Below are 18,642 nucleotides of genomic sequence, written 5' to 3' on the forward strand. Positions count from 1 at the left end.
CAGCAACTTGTAGGCTAAGTTCTTCAGTGTATTCCTGCGATCATATGGGGCTGCTTGTCAGCTGATCGACTTCTTGAATATATTGTCTTGCTGCATTTAGCGGATATTGCTTTTTCTGATTCGCCTTTTATTCCACTTGTAAGTTTGTCTATTACGGCCGTAATACTGATTAAGTTTAAAAATATGGCCTTTGAGTAAAAATGTGATGTGATGTGGCTAGCTTAAGAAACTGTACTTGTGTCATAGCCATATTTATAGTTTTTTCAGAATCACTCAATGTTTGTATGTCTTTGTTAGTACCTACTAAAGTATTACAAATCGAAGGTATTGTTATGACTAACTGATATTTTGATTTAACACTGATTTGTTTTCAACTTATGCAAAAAAAAAAAATAATAATAATTGGTAGTTCTATTAATTTGAATGGCTCATATATATAAATTTAACAAGCACTATAGCCATATACATATTTATATAGAAGGCATCTCCGACCCCATAAGGTATATATGTTATTCTTAATCAGCGTCAACAGCCGAGTCGATCTAGCCATGTCCGCCTGTCTATCCATCCGTATAAACACCTAGATCTCAGAGACTATAAGAGATAGAGCTATACATTTTTCTATAGCACTTATTATGTTTGCACGCAGATCAGTTTGATTCAAAGTTTTGTTACGCCCCGTAAATTAACAAAATAAACTAATAACTAGCGTATTTTTAGAGCTAGAGCCACGATTTGTGGTATATTATGAATATAGTACTATATAAATATACCAAATGTAGCTTTTGGTATATTTTAATAGTAATTTTGCGGGGTATCTCACAGTCGAGCAGCCTTGACTGTAACTTTCTTCAACATTGTATTGCTGTTCTATTTGTGCTGAATACTTGGTATAGTGTACCCTCGATATATGCGCATATAACACCTTAAAAGTGCAATCATTTCATTTTTGTATATCCTTGTCTTTGCAACTGTCTTGCAATAAGTAACTGCTGAAATGTCTTTTTTTCTCAGCTTAGCTTTTGACCTCAGTCACAAACTAATCATTAACAAACCAGCACAGATTGACTCGTAAATTACTCATTAGATAATTTGCTCATTTTCCCAGTAGTCAGCAGCACGAATCGCAGTAGCAGCAACATATGGCGGGTGGCAATTCCTCGAAAATTCTACCGGCAACGTCCGACGTACAAGTGATACAGGACCGTATAGAAACTACTCTGGATGGTGGATCAAGCGCAATCTCTAGAGAAGGGGATGGGATACCGCAGCGGCAGCTGGGGACTTTGCCGACAACGCAGACTGCGCCAAAAGTCAAATTTTGTAGATTGTAATAAATCAAATAGCAATTACATGAAATTAGGCATGTTTTCTCAATTTTGCACACACACTCGCAGACTAACACACACACACACACACCCCGACATATATACTACATACATATGAGCACAATCAGTTCTCAATCCACTTGGGTACATGGAGCACATGGGTTGTGGCATTAATTGCAGCAGCTGGGCAACGGGAAAATGTTGGCGCGTTCCCGTTGCAAATTGGTTGAAAGGGTTCAAAACAGCAACTTGAACTTGGGAACAACCAACCATCACCATCAGCATCGAATTCGGCTTTGGCTTTGGCTTCGGCTTCGGCAATGTCGGTGGTTGCAATGAAGATACAGTTGCTGAAAATGCGAGAAGGATTGGGAATGATGATGGTGTGGGCGGCAGCATATGTGGCAGCTTTCTAATTATGTACATGTAAATCTGTGGATGTTGTTTTCATATTGCTTTGCTTTGCCAGTGCAATTTTCCCAGCTCATCTTCAACAACTTTCAGCTGCCGACTGCAGAGCGCAGACTGCAGAATGGAGACTGCCGCTGGCCATGGTAATCGCCACAGCCATGGCCAAGATGCCGAAAGCAGTAGAGACGACAGGCGGATGCAAACATGCAGCTCAATCGCAGTCGCAGTTGCAGGCAACGATCGCAATTCTCCTTGTTGACCAGGAAAGTGCGTGCCTGGTTCATATTTATCTTATTTGTGCCGCCTTTTGGATTTTTATTACAAATCAATTGAAGCATCATTAGCATAATTTATACAAAGCGTTCGCTTAATGAACGATCGCATGGTCCTCAGTGAGACTACAACACAAAGTAGTGGGGATGGGCTGCATCTTGGCGATCACGTCGGAGATTTAATGCATACCAAAAGATCACAACCAACGGGCAGCAAACAATGTATTCAATATGATAGATCTGAAGAACAAGATTTTAAAGTCTCAGGATAATTTAGGAGAATCTGTAATGCATTAATTGTAACACACACCTGATTATTGTTCTTCAAGTCAACAAATAAAAACTAATATTCCTCTGGATAGTAGTGATTATTAAATTTAAACAATTTCTATTTAGGAAACACGATATAAAATTTTTGTTCCCTGCATAAAAGTTTTGTTTAATCAAAGTGCTAGTTGTGATGAATGAGCAATTTACAGGTCACGGTAAAATTCAGAGCACATAAAGTGCAGTCATTACTCGGGTTTATAGGGGAGTTCAGTAGTCCAAACGTAGCCTAATCATGATCATCAGTCAAATTGAAAATACGCTGGTCGAACGGCGCCCTGACAATTTGACTTGTCTTCTATTGAATTGGACTGTCGTGGGTCTGTCTTGTTTTGTTTGGTTTTAGTCTTGCTCTTGGTTTGTGTGTCTATGTCTGTGTCTGTGTCTGGGCTTGCGACAGCGAATGGCAGTGGGAATGGGCTTGGGCTTGGGTTTGGGTCGACGACAGGCGGCTTGTCGCTTTCCTGTGCCAATATCTTGGAACTGCGATCGGTCACGTAGCGCCCGTTGCATTTTGTGGCCAAATGTAGCGCCAATTGCTACGCATTTGCGAGCACCGAGGCGCCTTTAACAAATGCCAATCGTGTCGTGGATGACGACGATGCCAGCGATATTTAATTGTTTCTGCGGCGGCAACTTATCGGGGAATTCCAATCGGAATTTTTAATTTCTGCCAAGGCCTTCACCCAACCAGTCTGCAAGCCAAGAGTCGCCTTGTCTTGATGGATGCCACTGCAGAATGCAGAACACGAAATACGGAATACAGAATGCATACGCTACAAAGTGGAGTTGTGGTGTCCGCTGCTGGTTCCCCAATTGCGGCTGTATGCAAATATGAGAGACAGAGGTCAAATCGTTATTGGGCAGCATCTGAAAAGTTGGCCAACTGTAATTACCGGCAACACTCTCCTCTGGTCGAAGCAGCAACCACAGCGTTGACAACTTTTTCACACCTGTTCAAACAAGTTAATTAACAGCTCGCAAAACTAAAAAAAACACACACACACACACACACTCATACAAAAACATAACGAAAACAAAAAGTGAAACAACAAGCAATACTGAGAGCTGGCTCGAGCCTATGGGAAAGTTTCTAATTAAATGATTGTCATCTGTTGTGCGCGCCTGGCAAACTGGACAGCTGGACAACTGAGCAATGAGCACTGAGCACTGAACACTGAACACTGACCAACACCAAGCGCCGAGCACAACATAAAACAACGAACAGAAACAGAAACTTTTGTCATTATGCATCCAGCGCGAAAAAAACTAGCAAACAACAACAGAAATTATTAGCAAAGATGAGGCAGATGAGGCAGCTGGTAGCGTGTTGGTTTTGCCTATGCCACAACAGAATTCCAGCCAGAGTTGGTACTCTATGTGTGTGTTCCAACAGCAGAAGCTCCAGCAATGAGGTCATCATCATCATTATCTTTATCATCATCATCGCATACATCATCTGTAATAAAGCGACAAACAGACAAACTAAAAAAAAAAAGAAGAAACTGAAATTTTCAAAATGAAATGTTGTATCCACTAAAAGTTGCCTTGCCACCATCTCGTTGGCGCCGCTGCATGCTGGATAATTTAATAGTTGTGTCATTTAATAAATGTAACTAATGAAAAAATTTGTTATTTTTGGCAAGACAGCCACATAACTAAATGGCATATTAATTAGGCCCAATCGATATTTTTAAAATCTGTTGATAATGAATATGATTTGAGTTGAGATCAGATATTTTGGAATTCATTGCACGATGTGGAAAAAATACTTGAGTTTTAGATTATTCATGTAAATGTAACACAAACTATTGTATCTTGCTTAATTGCTGTTTCATAATTATAAATCTAAGGTATGTTTTATTTTATAGCAATGTATAATAGAAATTGTAGAAGTTATTAACAAAATACTTTCTACTATCTATACAGTAGAATCCGGTTATAGCGACTTTCAAGGGACCGACGATTTTACGTCGTAATACTTGAAAGACGCACTAACCGAAAGGATCAAAACAATTTTTTTTTTGTTTATTGTTGCCATGTTGGTATTAAATTTTTAAGATAATACAAATTAATTTTTTAATCAAAACAAAAAATTTAATACTAACAGAGATTAGTGTGAATGTAAGACCCTTCGTGTCGGTGCTAGGCACATAAGCAAGAGTGCCGATCAGTGATAAATGCATACATTTCTAACAGCGTCGTTTAATGCTTAAATTTGTTGGCATAATTTCGTTTTTTTTTTCGACGCAATATCCAGTTGAATTGTGAAAAATTTCGTTGGTTTGTCGTTAAAAGCTGAGACCTACTAAGCTTTTCATATAAGTTTGTATGGGGACCAACCAAGCCATCGGACGGACACTATAAGCGGAGTCGTTATAACGGGATTCTACTGTATTTTGTAATCGATGGTATACTTTGAATGTAGTACTATATAACAATACAAGATATATCGCTCGGAATATTTCAGTATTTTGACCGTAAATTAATTTAGTACATTTTAAGAATAATAATAACAAGTAAGAAAGCTACAGTCGAGTGAGCTCGACTGTGAGATACCCGCTACCCATAGTAAAAAAAAGAAATCTGGAAAATGTGCCCAAAATTGATACTGTAAATTAAAGTCTATTTAATTCTTGCGAATTATAAGTATACTTATTTTATGATACAATATTAATGTTATTGAATATAAAATTGGTTTCTGAAATATGTCGCCGCTCGAATCAGCTCCTGCTTCAATAAAATACATTTTATTTATTAAAGCAAGACCCAGGGAACACCACGAGGAGGCCATTAAATATAATGGGGTCTTTTCCGAAATCTAAATTCGGCAGACCTACGAGTCGACTTGTGCTGTGAACAAAAAACACCATTATTCCCCAAAAAATTGTTGTATATATAAAATCATAATTAATAAAATAATAAAATTAAATTATAATAATAATAAACAAAAAATTTTGATTTCAAGGACTTAAATTAAAATATTTAAGTTAAATAAAATTAAATTAAATTAAATTAGGTGCAAATACTTTTAGAAATACAAAAAAATCTAAACCTGATCATCAATGCTAACTAAAATACCACTATGATAGCTATAAATTGTCTCATATGTGCGTGCTGTGGCTCTGTTATCCCTAATATTTGAGCACGCCCAATCAATATGTGTATCACGATTGGTTGTGGACGTGTTCAAATCTAACAAAAACCTAAAACTATTAGCTGCCAAAAAATCGAAAACCCTTCTATATTCAGCAGATAGCTCCCGTAAACAAAAATTAAAATCTCCTAGCACTACACTACTGCTATCCAAAAATGGAAATCCCTGAAATAAATTTTCAAATTCAGTTTCGAACTTATGCGGAGGATATTTTGGACTTCTATATATAATGAGGAATCCTAAAGACTTATATTTAAACACTGCATACTCGAACACTGCGGAAGCTAAATTATTGGGGTCAGAATAATATCGTCCGCTTGAGCAGAGACTAACATTCTCAAAAACTTGATTTTTGGCGAATATAAGAATGCCTCTCTTTGGACGAGATCCACTAGAAGTCGACTGGCAATCAAGACGAATAGCACAACGGTAGCCAGGAATATCATATGATTCATTGGAATATGTAGAAGCCTCAACGAAAAATAGGAATTGAGACTGGAGCATTAACTGATCGGAGCAAATATCAGTAATGTGGCAATGTAAACTTTGTGTATTATGGAATACAGCATTGATTTTAGAATTGTCAAAGAGACAGCTGAAATGGGAATTTAACAATTTTTGTGGATCTTAAACTGGCAAGCTCTTGCTCTACCACTGACTGACGGTCAGCTTTCGGGGGCACAAATTGCCCAACAATAAAGAGGCCAGCCGCACTTGTGGCTCTACTACAAGCTACATACAAAGCTTCCCTTTGCATACCAGGAGTTGTGTGGACCACCACGTTGGTATATGTAGCACCCTGACTTTTATGAATAGTTATACCTTCTGCAGGTACAACTGGAAATTGTTTGCGGTCAATAGAAACTTGCTCATTTGAATGGTATTGAAAACTTTTCACAGTTTTCTGAACAGGGGTCCAAGAGGGTTCAGCACGATGAGTGCACCTAGATCGAGCATTAGTTCCAACACTTTCATCTAAGAATTTAATCCAAAGAACATGCGGGGAGTTGGATGTATTAAAACCTATTTCCATAAGAATACCTGAAGCTCCATTAACAAGACCATCTGCAGTATCTATATTGACCGTCATCATGTATTTAGCAGTGGTTTTCAAAATAAGGGTTGTGCAAAGCCCTTGAGTTTGAGATGTTTTGAAATCCTTTACGGATTCCAAGCATCTGGACTTAGCTTCTGAGTTAAGATGTGCAGCTTTAATTGAGTCAAGAGCAGTGGAAATGAACTGCTCCGTAGGTATCGAGTTTAACTTAGCAGTGTTAAAAATATTTGTATCCTCATTACGCCAAAACAAATGAATGGCATCATTAGGAAATTGGTCTAAGACCGAAACTCTAGCTCTAAGTAAATTAATGTCATTTATTGTCATTTGACCGGATGCCATGTTATTTAGCGCTAGCGCAAATGCTTGATCGTCTCGTTGTCGCATAATCTCTGTGAGCTCAAAAAACTTAAAAATATCCCACAAAGCAGACCCAAATATAGCACTGTATGGATCATGCGACGATGTAGTGGATTGGAAAATCCATCGATCTCCTACGGGACGTAGTTGTCTGAGATCGCCAAAAACAATTACTGAAATTCCTCCAAATGAGGTTTCCCTGTTAGCAAAAATTTGCTTAAGACGAGCATCTAAGTGAGATAACATTTTGGCACCGACCATTGAGATTTCATCAATAATTAAAAGCTTAAGATCTATAAACCTTGAGCGAAGTGTATTCAGTAAATCTGCACCTAAATCTTTAAAGGAGGACCCGGACTGATTCACTGGAAGTGAGAACATGGAATGCAGGGTTGAACCTCCAATTCCAAAAGCTGCTTTACCCGTAGGAGCACACAAAAGTATTTTAGCAGAGGTGGGGTCACAACCTGGCCTACTATTATATAGTTGCGAAAGGGAATGGAATATAGCTGAAATTAATCTACTCTTGCCAACACCTGCTCCGCCTCCTACAAACTCATAAAATATTTTATTCTCTTTAGCATTATGCATTACATGCGTGAAATAAGTTTTTTTGCTTAAGATTCAAAGATTTAACTATGCTTGCTAAGTCATCACGTGACATAATTGGCGGGAGCTTAATAAGTCGGATGACATTGTCCGAATCTTCGGGAACATTAACGGCATTTAAGTCCAAAACATTTACTTGAGAATTTATTTCAGGGATCGCCAAAGCCCTAAAATGATTATCTAAACTATCTGCCTGATCCCGTTCCTCAAAATTTCCCTCAGCTTCTATGGCCCTTCTAAGCACGTCTTCTAAATCCTCTAAAACATTATATTTCCTATACCTAAATCCAATAGATTCTAAATTCGCTGCATACACGCTTTCACAATTAATACTGAGCAAATCTACCTGTTCATCCCTCCACGGAAAATATAACATTAAAAGTTCCCTAAAATAGTTCTCTCTGTCGGCATTCAGATTAAACTTCCTAAACCTAATAATTGCTGGTTTGGTCCGTTCCCTAATGAAGCCACTACCATCACGAAGAGCCTGAATTTAATTTCCTAGGACCTCGTTTTCTCCATCACCACCGTCATCTGCATCTTGACGTGCTGACCGACAGGATTTCGCAAAATTATAATTTGCAGCAAAATCGGCTAAACACAGGCCTTCGAGACTATCTGGCCGCTGAATATAATGATCCAGCATTCCCAAAACATAAATATCGGTGGAATCTTCATTCATATTTTGGAGCTGTTGTCTAGATTTGAGCATTCAAACTCTGTGCTCTGGTCATGACGTATTTATATAAACTTCTGCGTTGCTAGTCTCAGACAAACGCATTCCTAGACAACAGTAGGCGGCTTCCTGAGCAGAAATCTCAGTGCCGGAGATAAATTTGTGGCCAATATGTTGCAGCTTTTGTTTAATGCTGAAGTTGCCTCTGTGAATCTCGTTCACTGCTTCACGCATTAATTTGGAGATTCCTCGTTGGGATTTGTTGATATAATTAATTATATAACTGCAACAGGCATAGGGATCCAATATGAACTGAATATCCATACTGGCCCTTTGCATTGAGAGAATATGTTTATTGTAAGCGTTAACTTTAATGGCTGCAAATGTTCTCTTCAGAAATATTTGGGGCTTTTTCAAGCCAGATCTCAATGCACATTTATAGTCCTCGTAGCTGAGGTTTAATTGTTGGTGAGATAGGAAATTCTCAAATATGCTTAATTGACTTATAGTGTCAGAATCAAAAGGGAAATTTAGGAGAGATTGAACTTTTTTCAAATTTTCTTGATGAAGAGAAATATTTTCAGAGTCTTCAGCCAATGGCTGAAGAATTTCTGTTTGTGGCATGGGAAAATATGGGATACCGAAGCGACAAATAGAGTTACCCCTCACTTCACGCATACAAGAATGTCCGTGATTGTGCTTCTGATATTCAATATACTGAGCTAACTCAGTATCAGTTACATCTGTGGTAATGAATTGGTCAATAAATGAAATGACTGAGGCTATAGACAATTCATTTTCAAAGTCCACAGAGGGGGCATCTTTCAGCCAAAACATGCCATGAATATGAGGCGAACCTCGCTGCTGGAATTCAACACGCCAATAATACTTGAGAGAACGGGATGATTTTCGAAAACGCCCCCCTCCCTCTTCATAATTGTTAAAACCTGACGATATCTATAATCAAAATACCTTGCATAAGTTACAGGATCTGACCTAATCAAACGAGCCTTTTCACTAAAACTAAAATTCGAAGCTTCTTCTTCTGTAACCTGCTGCCTATCTATATTCCCCTTCAATAAAACTAATAATTCCGCCCACCGTGTCTCAGCAGCTGACAGAGTGATGAAAAAGGTTGGTAGACCGAATTGTCGAATCATCGCGATTACCTTTTTCTTTTCGGCTTCCCAGTGAGCAGGAGACGTGCGAACACCCTTCAGGACCCTATAGCCTTCATCGTGGCGAATAATGCTATCTATATGCTCATCGTTGAGAGCGTTAGAGGCTGTAATGGCGCGTGAGGCGCTTTGTTTTCTTAAGCAAATCGTAATATTACTACGAATTTGGATCAGCTCTAACTTTTTATAATTAAATAATAATTTGTCAATTCGACAACCTCTCCTATCTACATTTTGAAGCTCAGATTTTATAATTGCGGAAAAGCTAAGGGGACAAGTTCTTTTTATGCCAGCATAAATTGTAGGGAATGCCAACTCTTCCGAGTCAGCATCGAGAATCATATCTAGGGGTCGTTGGCCTTCGCCTGGAGCCAGGGTGATTCTCTGCATGGCAGCGGTGTCTATCTGATTATTCTCAAGCAGTGTTTCTTGACCCCCAGGATTGAGCTCCTCTATCTCAGCATCATCCTGATGTGCTGGATTTTGAATTCTTCGCTCAAGTCCCTCCACAAATTCTGCGTCTGCTTGAGATGCTATGAAGGAACAGTTTCAGTTGTATAAGTAGACAACCACTGTTCATTTAAAACTACACTATGTTTTCTATAAAGTTCTGTATTCGCTAAATACCTAATTGCGTCAGCTATTCTTAAGGGTCTTATGGTTTCGGCCATGAAATCATGGCTATATTCCATTCTACGCTTGAGGTGGAGCTGTACGACCTCGGCTTCATGAAAAGCCCGTGGGAGGGATGTTACGATGTTACTTATTGGTATTGGAACATTAACTACAGCTCCTTTAATTGCACTCTGACGCTCATGACCTAAAGACTTTATAATCATAAATGGAAGACGAGGAGAAATGAGGCGTTCCTCTAATGGAGTGAGGCCTTTAAGGCAATCAGGTAATTGGGGGAAATCTAGTCCATTTGAAATGGAAGTTTTTGGTTTAACACCAGATCTAATTTTGCGGCAACATGTTTTGCAAAAAGTTAAGCAACCGTCAGATGAAGGGAACTGACGCTCAACATCGAAAATCTCCGCAGAAAACTCATAATTGTCTTCAATTATGGTTCTAGGTATCCTACTTACTTGATGAGGAAACCAGAGACCTTTACAAGAAAGGCAAATTTTGTTGGGGCCCAGCTTGACAACTCTATTAAAATTCTCAATCAGAGCTTCTATTCTAGTGGGTCTGGGTGAATTCTCTTCCTGAAGACTATTCGCACGTTCCTCTCTATTATGGGCAGCATTTCGACGGTTTTCTGCTAATCTATTTTCAATATTTTCCCTATATTGACTAACTCTTTGGCTAAGTCGTCTTGAGGCGTCAAATGCTGCTTGTCGCGCTAATAACCGGGCACTTCGACGCGCACCGGTGTTGCGCACCTGTTCAATAATCCTCCTAGTAAGATTATTTCTAGCCTGTGACCTATTAACCCGATCTAGTTCCCTCTCTAATAGACGCCATTCAAGATCTGTCCGTCTCGCTGCCCTTAATGCCGAGTTTCGTCTTTGTTCGTTGGTCCTGTACATTGTATCCTGTCTACGTATACGTCTTCGTAATCTATCAGCCTGCTGCTCAGGCTCTCTAAAAGTCATGTCCGCTCGTCTTTCTCTCCTAAATTCAGAGTTCTGAATTTGCTCTACTGTCCTGTACTGTACGTTAAACGTCTTCGTAAAGTGTCAGCTGCTGTTCAGGCTCTCTAAATGTTACGTCCGCCCGTCGCTCTCTCGCTAGATTCAGTTGTTCGTCGTAGTCTGCCTAAATTCTGAGTTTCTCTGTTTGTTCGATTCGTCGATAGTCAGAGTTCTGATCCTGCCTACGCCTACGTCTCGATCTCGAGTGTCAGCCTGCTGTTCAGGCTCTCTAAAAGCTACGTCCGCCCGTCGCTCTCTCCTAGATTCAGAGTTCTGAATCTGCTCTACTGTCCTGTATTGTACGTTCTGCCTACGTCTGAGTCTTCTCAAAGTATCAGCCTGCTGTTCAGGCTCTCTAAAAGCTACGTTCGCCCGTCGCTCTCTCATAGATTCAGAGTTCTGAATCCGTTCTACTGTTCTGTACTCTACATTCTGCCTACGTCCGTCGTCAGCCTGCTCTTCTTCTATTTTCTGTATTGTCCGATTGTTCGTTTTGTCGATAGTCGGCGTCTGTGCGTCTCAATCTTCTATGGTCTGTATCTGTCGTTTGCTCATGTTGCCTAATTTCGCGCTGATCGTCTCCTTACTAAACGTCGCTGACTATTTATAATCTGTTCGCTTTCCCTATACTCCTGATCAGCTCTACGATTCCTCTGCGAACTTGCATTACTTTCCCTCTCTTCTACAACATAATCGTTATTTTCCTTATTTCTTCTATTTATTGACTGCCTAGAGCGTGCTCTTTGTGATGCAGACTGTCTACTAACGCGTGGCATTTCTACAAAATATCTGCACTTAAATATTATACTTAATAACTATTAGTAATTGTTATATGCTAATTATATATATTAATTAAATCAAATTAGACACAAAATGAAAAATTTTGCAAATTATTAATTATGAATTTTTACATACGGTGTTTCTCCTAGGGAGGGCACGATGCAAAAGAGATAGCATCGATACACGATACCCAATGAACGATTATTTCCCTAAAAATATCGATTTTTATGTATATCGGTATTTTCAAAATAAAACATCGATGCATTCCTTAGCATCCGTGTCAATAAGAATATCGGAAAATGTCGCTCCGAAAAAATCAATGCTGGGTACTTCATTGAGTTTTGTAATAAATTGTAAAAAATTTAAAAAATTAAATAAAACGTTTCTAGTTTGTATATTCTCAAACAAAGAGATAATTATTTATTTTCATATCCGATATATATTCTTGGTTTCACATTGCAATACACTCTGTGTAATTTAACACAAATCTAATACTAAATACACATACAATATTGCAATATTGTAAAATTATGCGACTGATTTATTATCAAGCATCGATATATCGCGTAAAATCGATATCGATAAGACCATCGTAAAATATACCTACAAAAATCGATGTATCGGTGCACGATGTATCGATGCTTTCAGCAGCATTATTGCGTGCACAACGGCGACACAGAATAAAAAGCTAATACTCTGCACCAGCACAAAGTTGAAATGTCATTATGTTCACTTATTTTAATATGCCCTTGCAATGCCCAAAATCGAAATACCGTTCAAATCAAACATTTCCACTGAAAATTGCGTTGTTTTCGTTTTGACTTTTACCGCAAAAAAACCGTTACATTTTTTAACATAACGGACAAATGCAAATATATATGTACATGTATACGTACACGTGCATTCACATGCATACATAAATACACACACATGTATCTATGTGTGTAAATACGCGTTATTGTTGCATTAAAGCGGCTAATACAATAATTATTACCATTTATTAAAATTGCTTCTCGAATATCTAATAAGATTATTTTCCGATCACAATCAGAACTGTTAAGAATATTTAGTTGGTCTAGTTGGTCAACCAAAAGGAGGCAGCCGTTTGTCGCCTTAATAACTTTGACAGGGGCGGAAGTGGGCGTGGCAAAAATTTGAAACCAACTTGATCTGAATTATTGTATATAGCATTAAAAAAAAAAAAAAAAAAAAAAAAAAATTATGAGTCCCGACTGGGACTCGAACCGACGCACTACCAGCACACACCAATATAAGCGAGCATGTAGATATATAAACGCATACATACATCTCAGAGACTATAAGAGATAGAGAGCTATAATTTTTTTTTCGACAGCATTTGTTATGTTTGCACGCAGATCAAGTTTGTTTCAAATTTTTGCCACGCCCACTTCCGCCCCCGCAAATCAAAAAAATCGAATAACAAGCGTAATTTTAAAGTTTCGAATTTTGGTATATATAATAACTACTATAGTAGTTATGATTCCTGAAAATTTGGTTGCGATCAGATAAAAATTGTGGAAGTTATTAAAGAAATACTTTTGTATGGGCAAAAACGCCTACTTACTAGGGGTCTGAGTTGCTTTGGCCGACAATCTGGTATATTGTGCCGTCTATGGTATATTTTGAATACGGTACTATGTCGATATACCAAATATACCATTCGGTATATTTTTTAGTATTTTGCAGTATATTTGGTATATTTTGAGAAAATACCGCAAAATATATTTCTTTTATTCAAAATGGGTAGCGGGTATCTCACAGTCGAGTACACTCGACTGTAGCTTTCTTACTTGTTTTTATTTGCGGGGGCGGAAGTGGGCGTGGCAAAAATTTGAAATAAACTTGATCTGCGTGCAATCATAACAAATGCTGTCGAAAAAAAATTATAGCTCTATATCTTATAGTCTCTGAGATCTAGGTGTTCATACGGACAGACGGACAGACACACAGACGGACAGACACACAGACGGACAGACGGACAGACGGACATGGCTAGATCGTCTCGGCTGTTGACGCTGATCAAGAATATATATACTTTATAGGGTCGGAGATGCCTCCTTCTACCTGTTACATACATTTCCTGCCGGCACAAAGTTATAATACCCTTCTACCCTATGGGTAGCGGGTATAAAAATAATAAGATTTTTTACTGCAAAAACCTTATTTCAAGATTGTTCTTTTTAAGTTTGAAAAAAAAATCTTAATTCAAGATTTGCAATCTAATTTTCAATCTAGAATAAAACATTCTTAAACAAATTTTTATACCCGCTACCCATAGGGTAGAAGGGTATTATAACTTTGTGCCGCCAGGAAATGTATGTAACAGGTAGAAGGAGGCATCTCCGACCCTATAAAGTATATATATTCTTGATCAGCGTCAACAGCCGAGACGATATAGCCATGTCCGTCTGTCCGTCTGTGTGTCTGTCCGTCTGTGTGTCTGTCCGTCTGTCCGTATGAACACCTATGTAGATCTCAGAGACTATAAGAGATAGAGCTATAATTTTTTTTCGACAGCATTTGATATGTTTGCACGCAGATCAAAAAAATCGTATAACAAGCGTAATTTTGAAGCTAGAGTTGCGAATTTTGGTATATACTATAATTATTATAGTAGTTATGATTCTTGAAAATTTGGTTGCAATCAGATAAAAATTGTGAATGTTATTAAAGAAATACTTTTGTATGGGCAAAAACGCCTACTTACTAGGGCTCTTAGTTGATTGGCCGACAATCTGGTACATTGTGCCGTCTATGGTATATTTTGAATGGTGTGCTGTATCGGTATACCAAACATACCATTTGGTATATTTTTAGTATTTTCGGTATATTTTGAAAATAATACCGCAATATTTTGCCCTTATTAAAAATGGGTAGCGGGTATCTCACAGTCGAGCGCACTCGACTGTAACTTTCTTACTTGTTTTGTTCTTGTTTTTGAAAATATTGAAATTCCCTTCATTTAAAATTATAAGCTAACTTCTGGTGTTGTTGCTGTTAGAAAATATATAAAAAAAAAACACAATCTATTTTTTTTTTATTTTAAGATTTTGCCTTTTTGGGTTCCGTTTTAAGATGTTCCCATTCCTTAGAATAACATTCTTTTAATAAACATTATTGGTTCATTTTCAATATACGAACAATCTTGATTCAAGATTATTGCTTAATGTTAGCAGGTTTTTTCTTTCTGTGTAGAATGACCAAAAATCGATATATTTCTAATGGAGTCTGGTTCATTAAGCGGCCGTTAAATCGTAGAATGCAAAAGTGGAACTTCCCACTTGCTAAACCATTCAATGTCCGCGCCGTTGAGACTGTGGGCGTGGTGTTCGAAGGCGGGTCAAGAAAGGTTGGAAGAGTTTGGGTGTTGGGAGTAGAGAGCCACTGAAAGCAGGAAACTACAGCGAAAGCAAATCAACCAAAAAGGGTTAAAAAAGCAATAAATAAAACAAGCATTGACGGCGACAGCCTCGCTATTTGCTGAGACAAGGGGTTGTCGAAGCAGCATAACAGCGAGGGGACGCAGGCAGTAGAGTGTGGATACTACATCCCTGTGACAGGCAAATCGCCAAACGAATACCGTGGGGATGCTACTCCTGTCGCCTGTCTCCCGTCTTCCCCTGTGCTCTATTCCAGGTTACCATCTCCACCTCCAGCCATCTGCAACTCCTCCTCCCAGTATCCATCCAACTTCATCTGGCCATCATTCGCTATAGATTCACCACACTCGCGTATGTGTGGCATTTTCATTTTGTAAATTTGTTTTGCTTGTTTCGTTTGGCTTTATTTCCGTTTTCTTCGGTCTCTGTTCTTCGTCCTTTTTCCCGCTCAATGCTCACCGATTTTAATGGGAGTGGCAATGGGAATGGCAGAAGCAAGTTTTTTATTTGTCCATCGTTGACGATGCCATCGAGCTAAGAGTTGGCAGTTGGGAGTTGGGAGTTGAAGTCCCGTTCCTAATCATATGGTGTCGATAAGAAAGTGCGTGTGAAAAGGGTTTTTTAGCTGCATAAATTTGAATTATAATACTGCGTTGTTCTCACTGCATACTTGCGTGGCTGACATCAGCACCAACATCAGCATCAGCCTCAGTAGCAGCAGCAGAAGATAGCTCCTTTCTTTTTGGATTGGTCAGGGCGCTTGCTGTGCAATTTGTGTGCAGAATATGTTCCGGCATATATTATGGAGATTTCTTTCTTTCCGGTTCGGGCTTGAGCTCAAGCATGACCAAGAGCCCGAGCTGGAGCTAGAGCTGGATGCCTGGATCGGCCTGCCCATGCATGATATAGTAGCTGTAGCTACTCACATACTGCAAACGAGTATCCGTGTTCTCATATCCTATTGGGGATTTGCCTAAATCAAAAGTGCGTGCTTTCGAATTTATCAAGGTGCTCTCCTCAGTGTCCTCTCTTTGCTCCCTGCCCATGCTATTTAACCAGGACTTGTTTGTTTGCCTTGCATGCGGTTTGAGAAGTCCGGGCGGGTTTTTGTTTTGTTTGGCAATCGTCGTGATTTATGGCCTCGAAAGTTTTTGGCGTTTGTTGAGGGACTTAACGCGTGCCACGACTTGGATTTGGAATCATGCTGTTCTTACAAGGGCAGGGGCTAAGAAACAGGAAGGGGAAGGAGAAGGAGACGGAGAAGGGGCTCTTGGCCATTTCAATTCATATATTCGCATACTTGGACAATTTGTTAGACCAATAGATGCATGGCCACTGACCAGCTTAGCTCCGAGTCGGTTGCTCAGTCATTTGGCGACTAAAAGTGCAAAACATGACATTTGGAGTTTATGTTAATCACCTGCTTGAAAGCTCGGGCAGCTGCAAGTTGCCATCACTATTGCCATCCCCATCGCCATGTTCTACACCGATGTTGACAATGACAAATACGCACACGAGCCCCGACCACGGCTACAGAACAGTCACAGCAACAGCTACAGCCACAGCCACAGCACCATCGAAAGCTAATATATGCAAAGAAAAACAACGAAGGAAAGGACAGAGGGACTTGCACTTTTTGGCTAGCAGGAAAATGCAGCTAATGAGTTGAATTGAACATCGCTTGAGAACTCATTAAACGCACAGCGCACAACTGGCTAGCTCTGTGCACACAGCGAGTGAAAGAGAGAGGGGGTGTGAAAGAGAGAAAAAGAGAGAGACTGACAGAGATAATGATGAATTTCCATAAGTCGCCAAGACGCGCCAGCCACAACAGGAACGCAACTCGCACATTAATCTTCCCCAGACACGAAGCTCCGATGGCTATGTCGCTTGGCGGCTCTCAGTTGTTGGTTGTTGGTTGCTGGTTGTGTCGGTTGTCGGGCGGCGGTCGCCGGTTTGCGGTTGCATCTCCCTGAGTTGTAGCCATTAGGTTGCCGGTGATGCTGATGCTTCCCGCTGTTGTGTTGACATGCGTATGTGTTGTTAATTGCGAAAAAAGGATTACGGCCAGACGATGCGACTTGGTTGGACTTGCTTGTTAAAGATTACATGTAAGCGTTTAGAAAGTTGAACTGCATGAATAGGTCTTAGGATTAGCATATTAGACGGCACTAAATCAATTCAACAGAAAAGAATTTTAAGATATATTCATTGAAAATTTGATTCCATAAAGTAAACTATTTTGAATTTTGATACAAATAATCTTGGTTAAAGTAAGCAGATTAAGTTGTAAGTTATTCCTGAATGTATTGAGAACATATCAGGTGCATCTCACGTGCTTAAAGTCTTTGCTAAACAATGTAAATGTAATGGGAAAATATAAATTTTACGATTATTATTATACATAGTTTGAATATCTATTATTATTATTGCAGCCACGATGTCTATTGTAATTTGTACCCTGACTTATTCCACAACAAAACCCCCTAAAGGTAATTGATTTTTTTAATTAGGATTTTTTTTTAAATTAGTAGAATTATATAAGTTAAAGTAATTTATTTTTTGTTTGCTTCTAGGAATGTGTATGTCGCCCCCTTTTGCGAAATGAATTTTTTACGCAATTCAATTTTGTTGATGTAATTTAGAACAACCACACAACAAAGTCTTAAAAGAGTAAACAAAAATAACGATTTGTAATCATATATGAAGTCAATCAAAAACCTTCTCATAGCATACGTTGGATTGGCTTTGAAATCTGACCACTGGAAACTTACTTGATGTGTCTTTTTCGCACGCCCTTCGACAATTAGTGGACGTGCTCATTTAGTGGTTGTCCATTCGATGAAGCAACCGAACGAGGTCATAAGGGTGAACATTTTAGGCACAACATAAATCGTGGAGCAGAGCGTCGTTAGCAATTAGCAGGACTACGATGTCGAACTCTTAATCAAAAGTATTGAGAGCCCAAAAACAGTGGTACTTTTATGTTCCACAACTGTAAGTGTGCTATGAATGAACAAGGTTGTGTGTGTGAGCAAGTGAGAACAATGTGAGAGGAACAACAACAACAACAACACCGACAGCGAGAACAGCAAACAGCAACAAACATGCGGATGTCCTCTGACACTTCCTGTTTTTCTTATTCACTGATTTTTATTCGCTGTTTGAGGATACGCAAATGACCCATTTGGGGGATGTTATTACTACTACAGCCCAACAGGCGAACCCAACCCACCGACTTCATCCCCCATAACCCCCCGCATTTGGCACTTCGCTTGGCTTTGGCTTCAGCCTCAGCTTTGGCATAACGGCACATGCCAAATGGGCACATAAAAAGGATAAAGAAATTATTTTCACATTGAATACACGAGCGAGTTGCCATGATAAGAGAGGACCCAAGCTCGACGAAATCCATTGATGTAATTTTTACAATGTTTCGTCTTGAGATT

The 18,642-nt window shown here is 39.1% G+C and overlaps 1 pseudogene; it reads right to left on the reverse strand.

The window, feature by feature from the left end:
* Positions 1-14,862: 14,862 nt before the first annotated feature.
* LOC117576850 (uncharacterized) lies at positions 14,863-15,990 on the reverse strand (annotated as a pseudogene).
* Positions 15,991-18,642: the final 2,652 nt, after the last annotated feature.

This window comes from Drosophila albomicans, chromosome 2R, assembly GCF_009650485.2.
Source record: "Drosophila albomicans strain 15112-1751.03 chromosome 2R, ASM965048v2, whole genome shotgun sequence".
Classification (NCBI taxonomy): Eukaryota; Metazoa; Arthropoda; class Insecta; order Diptera; family Drosophilidae; genus Drosophila; species Drosophila albomicans.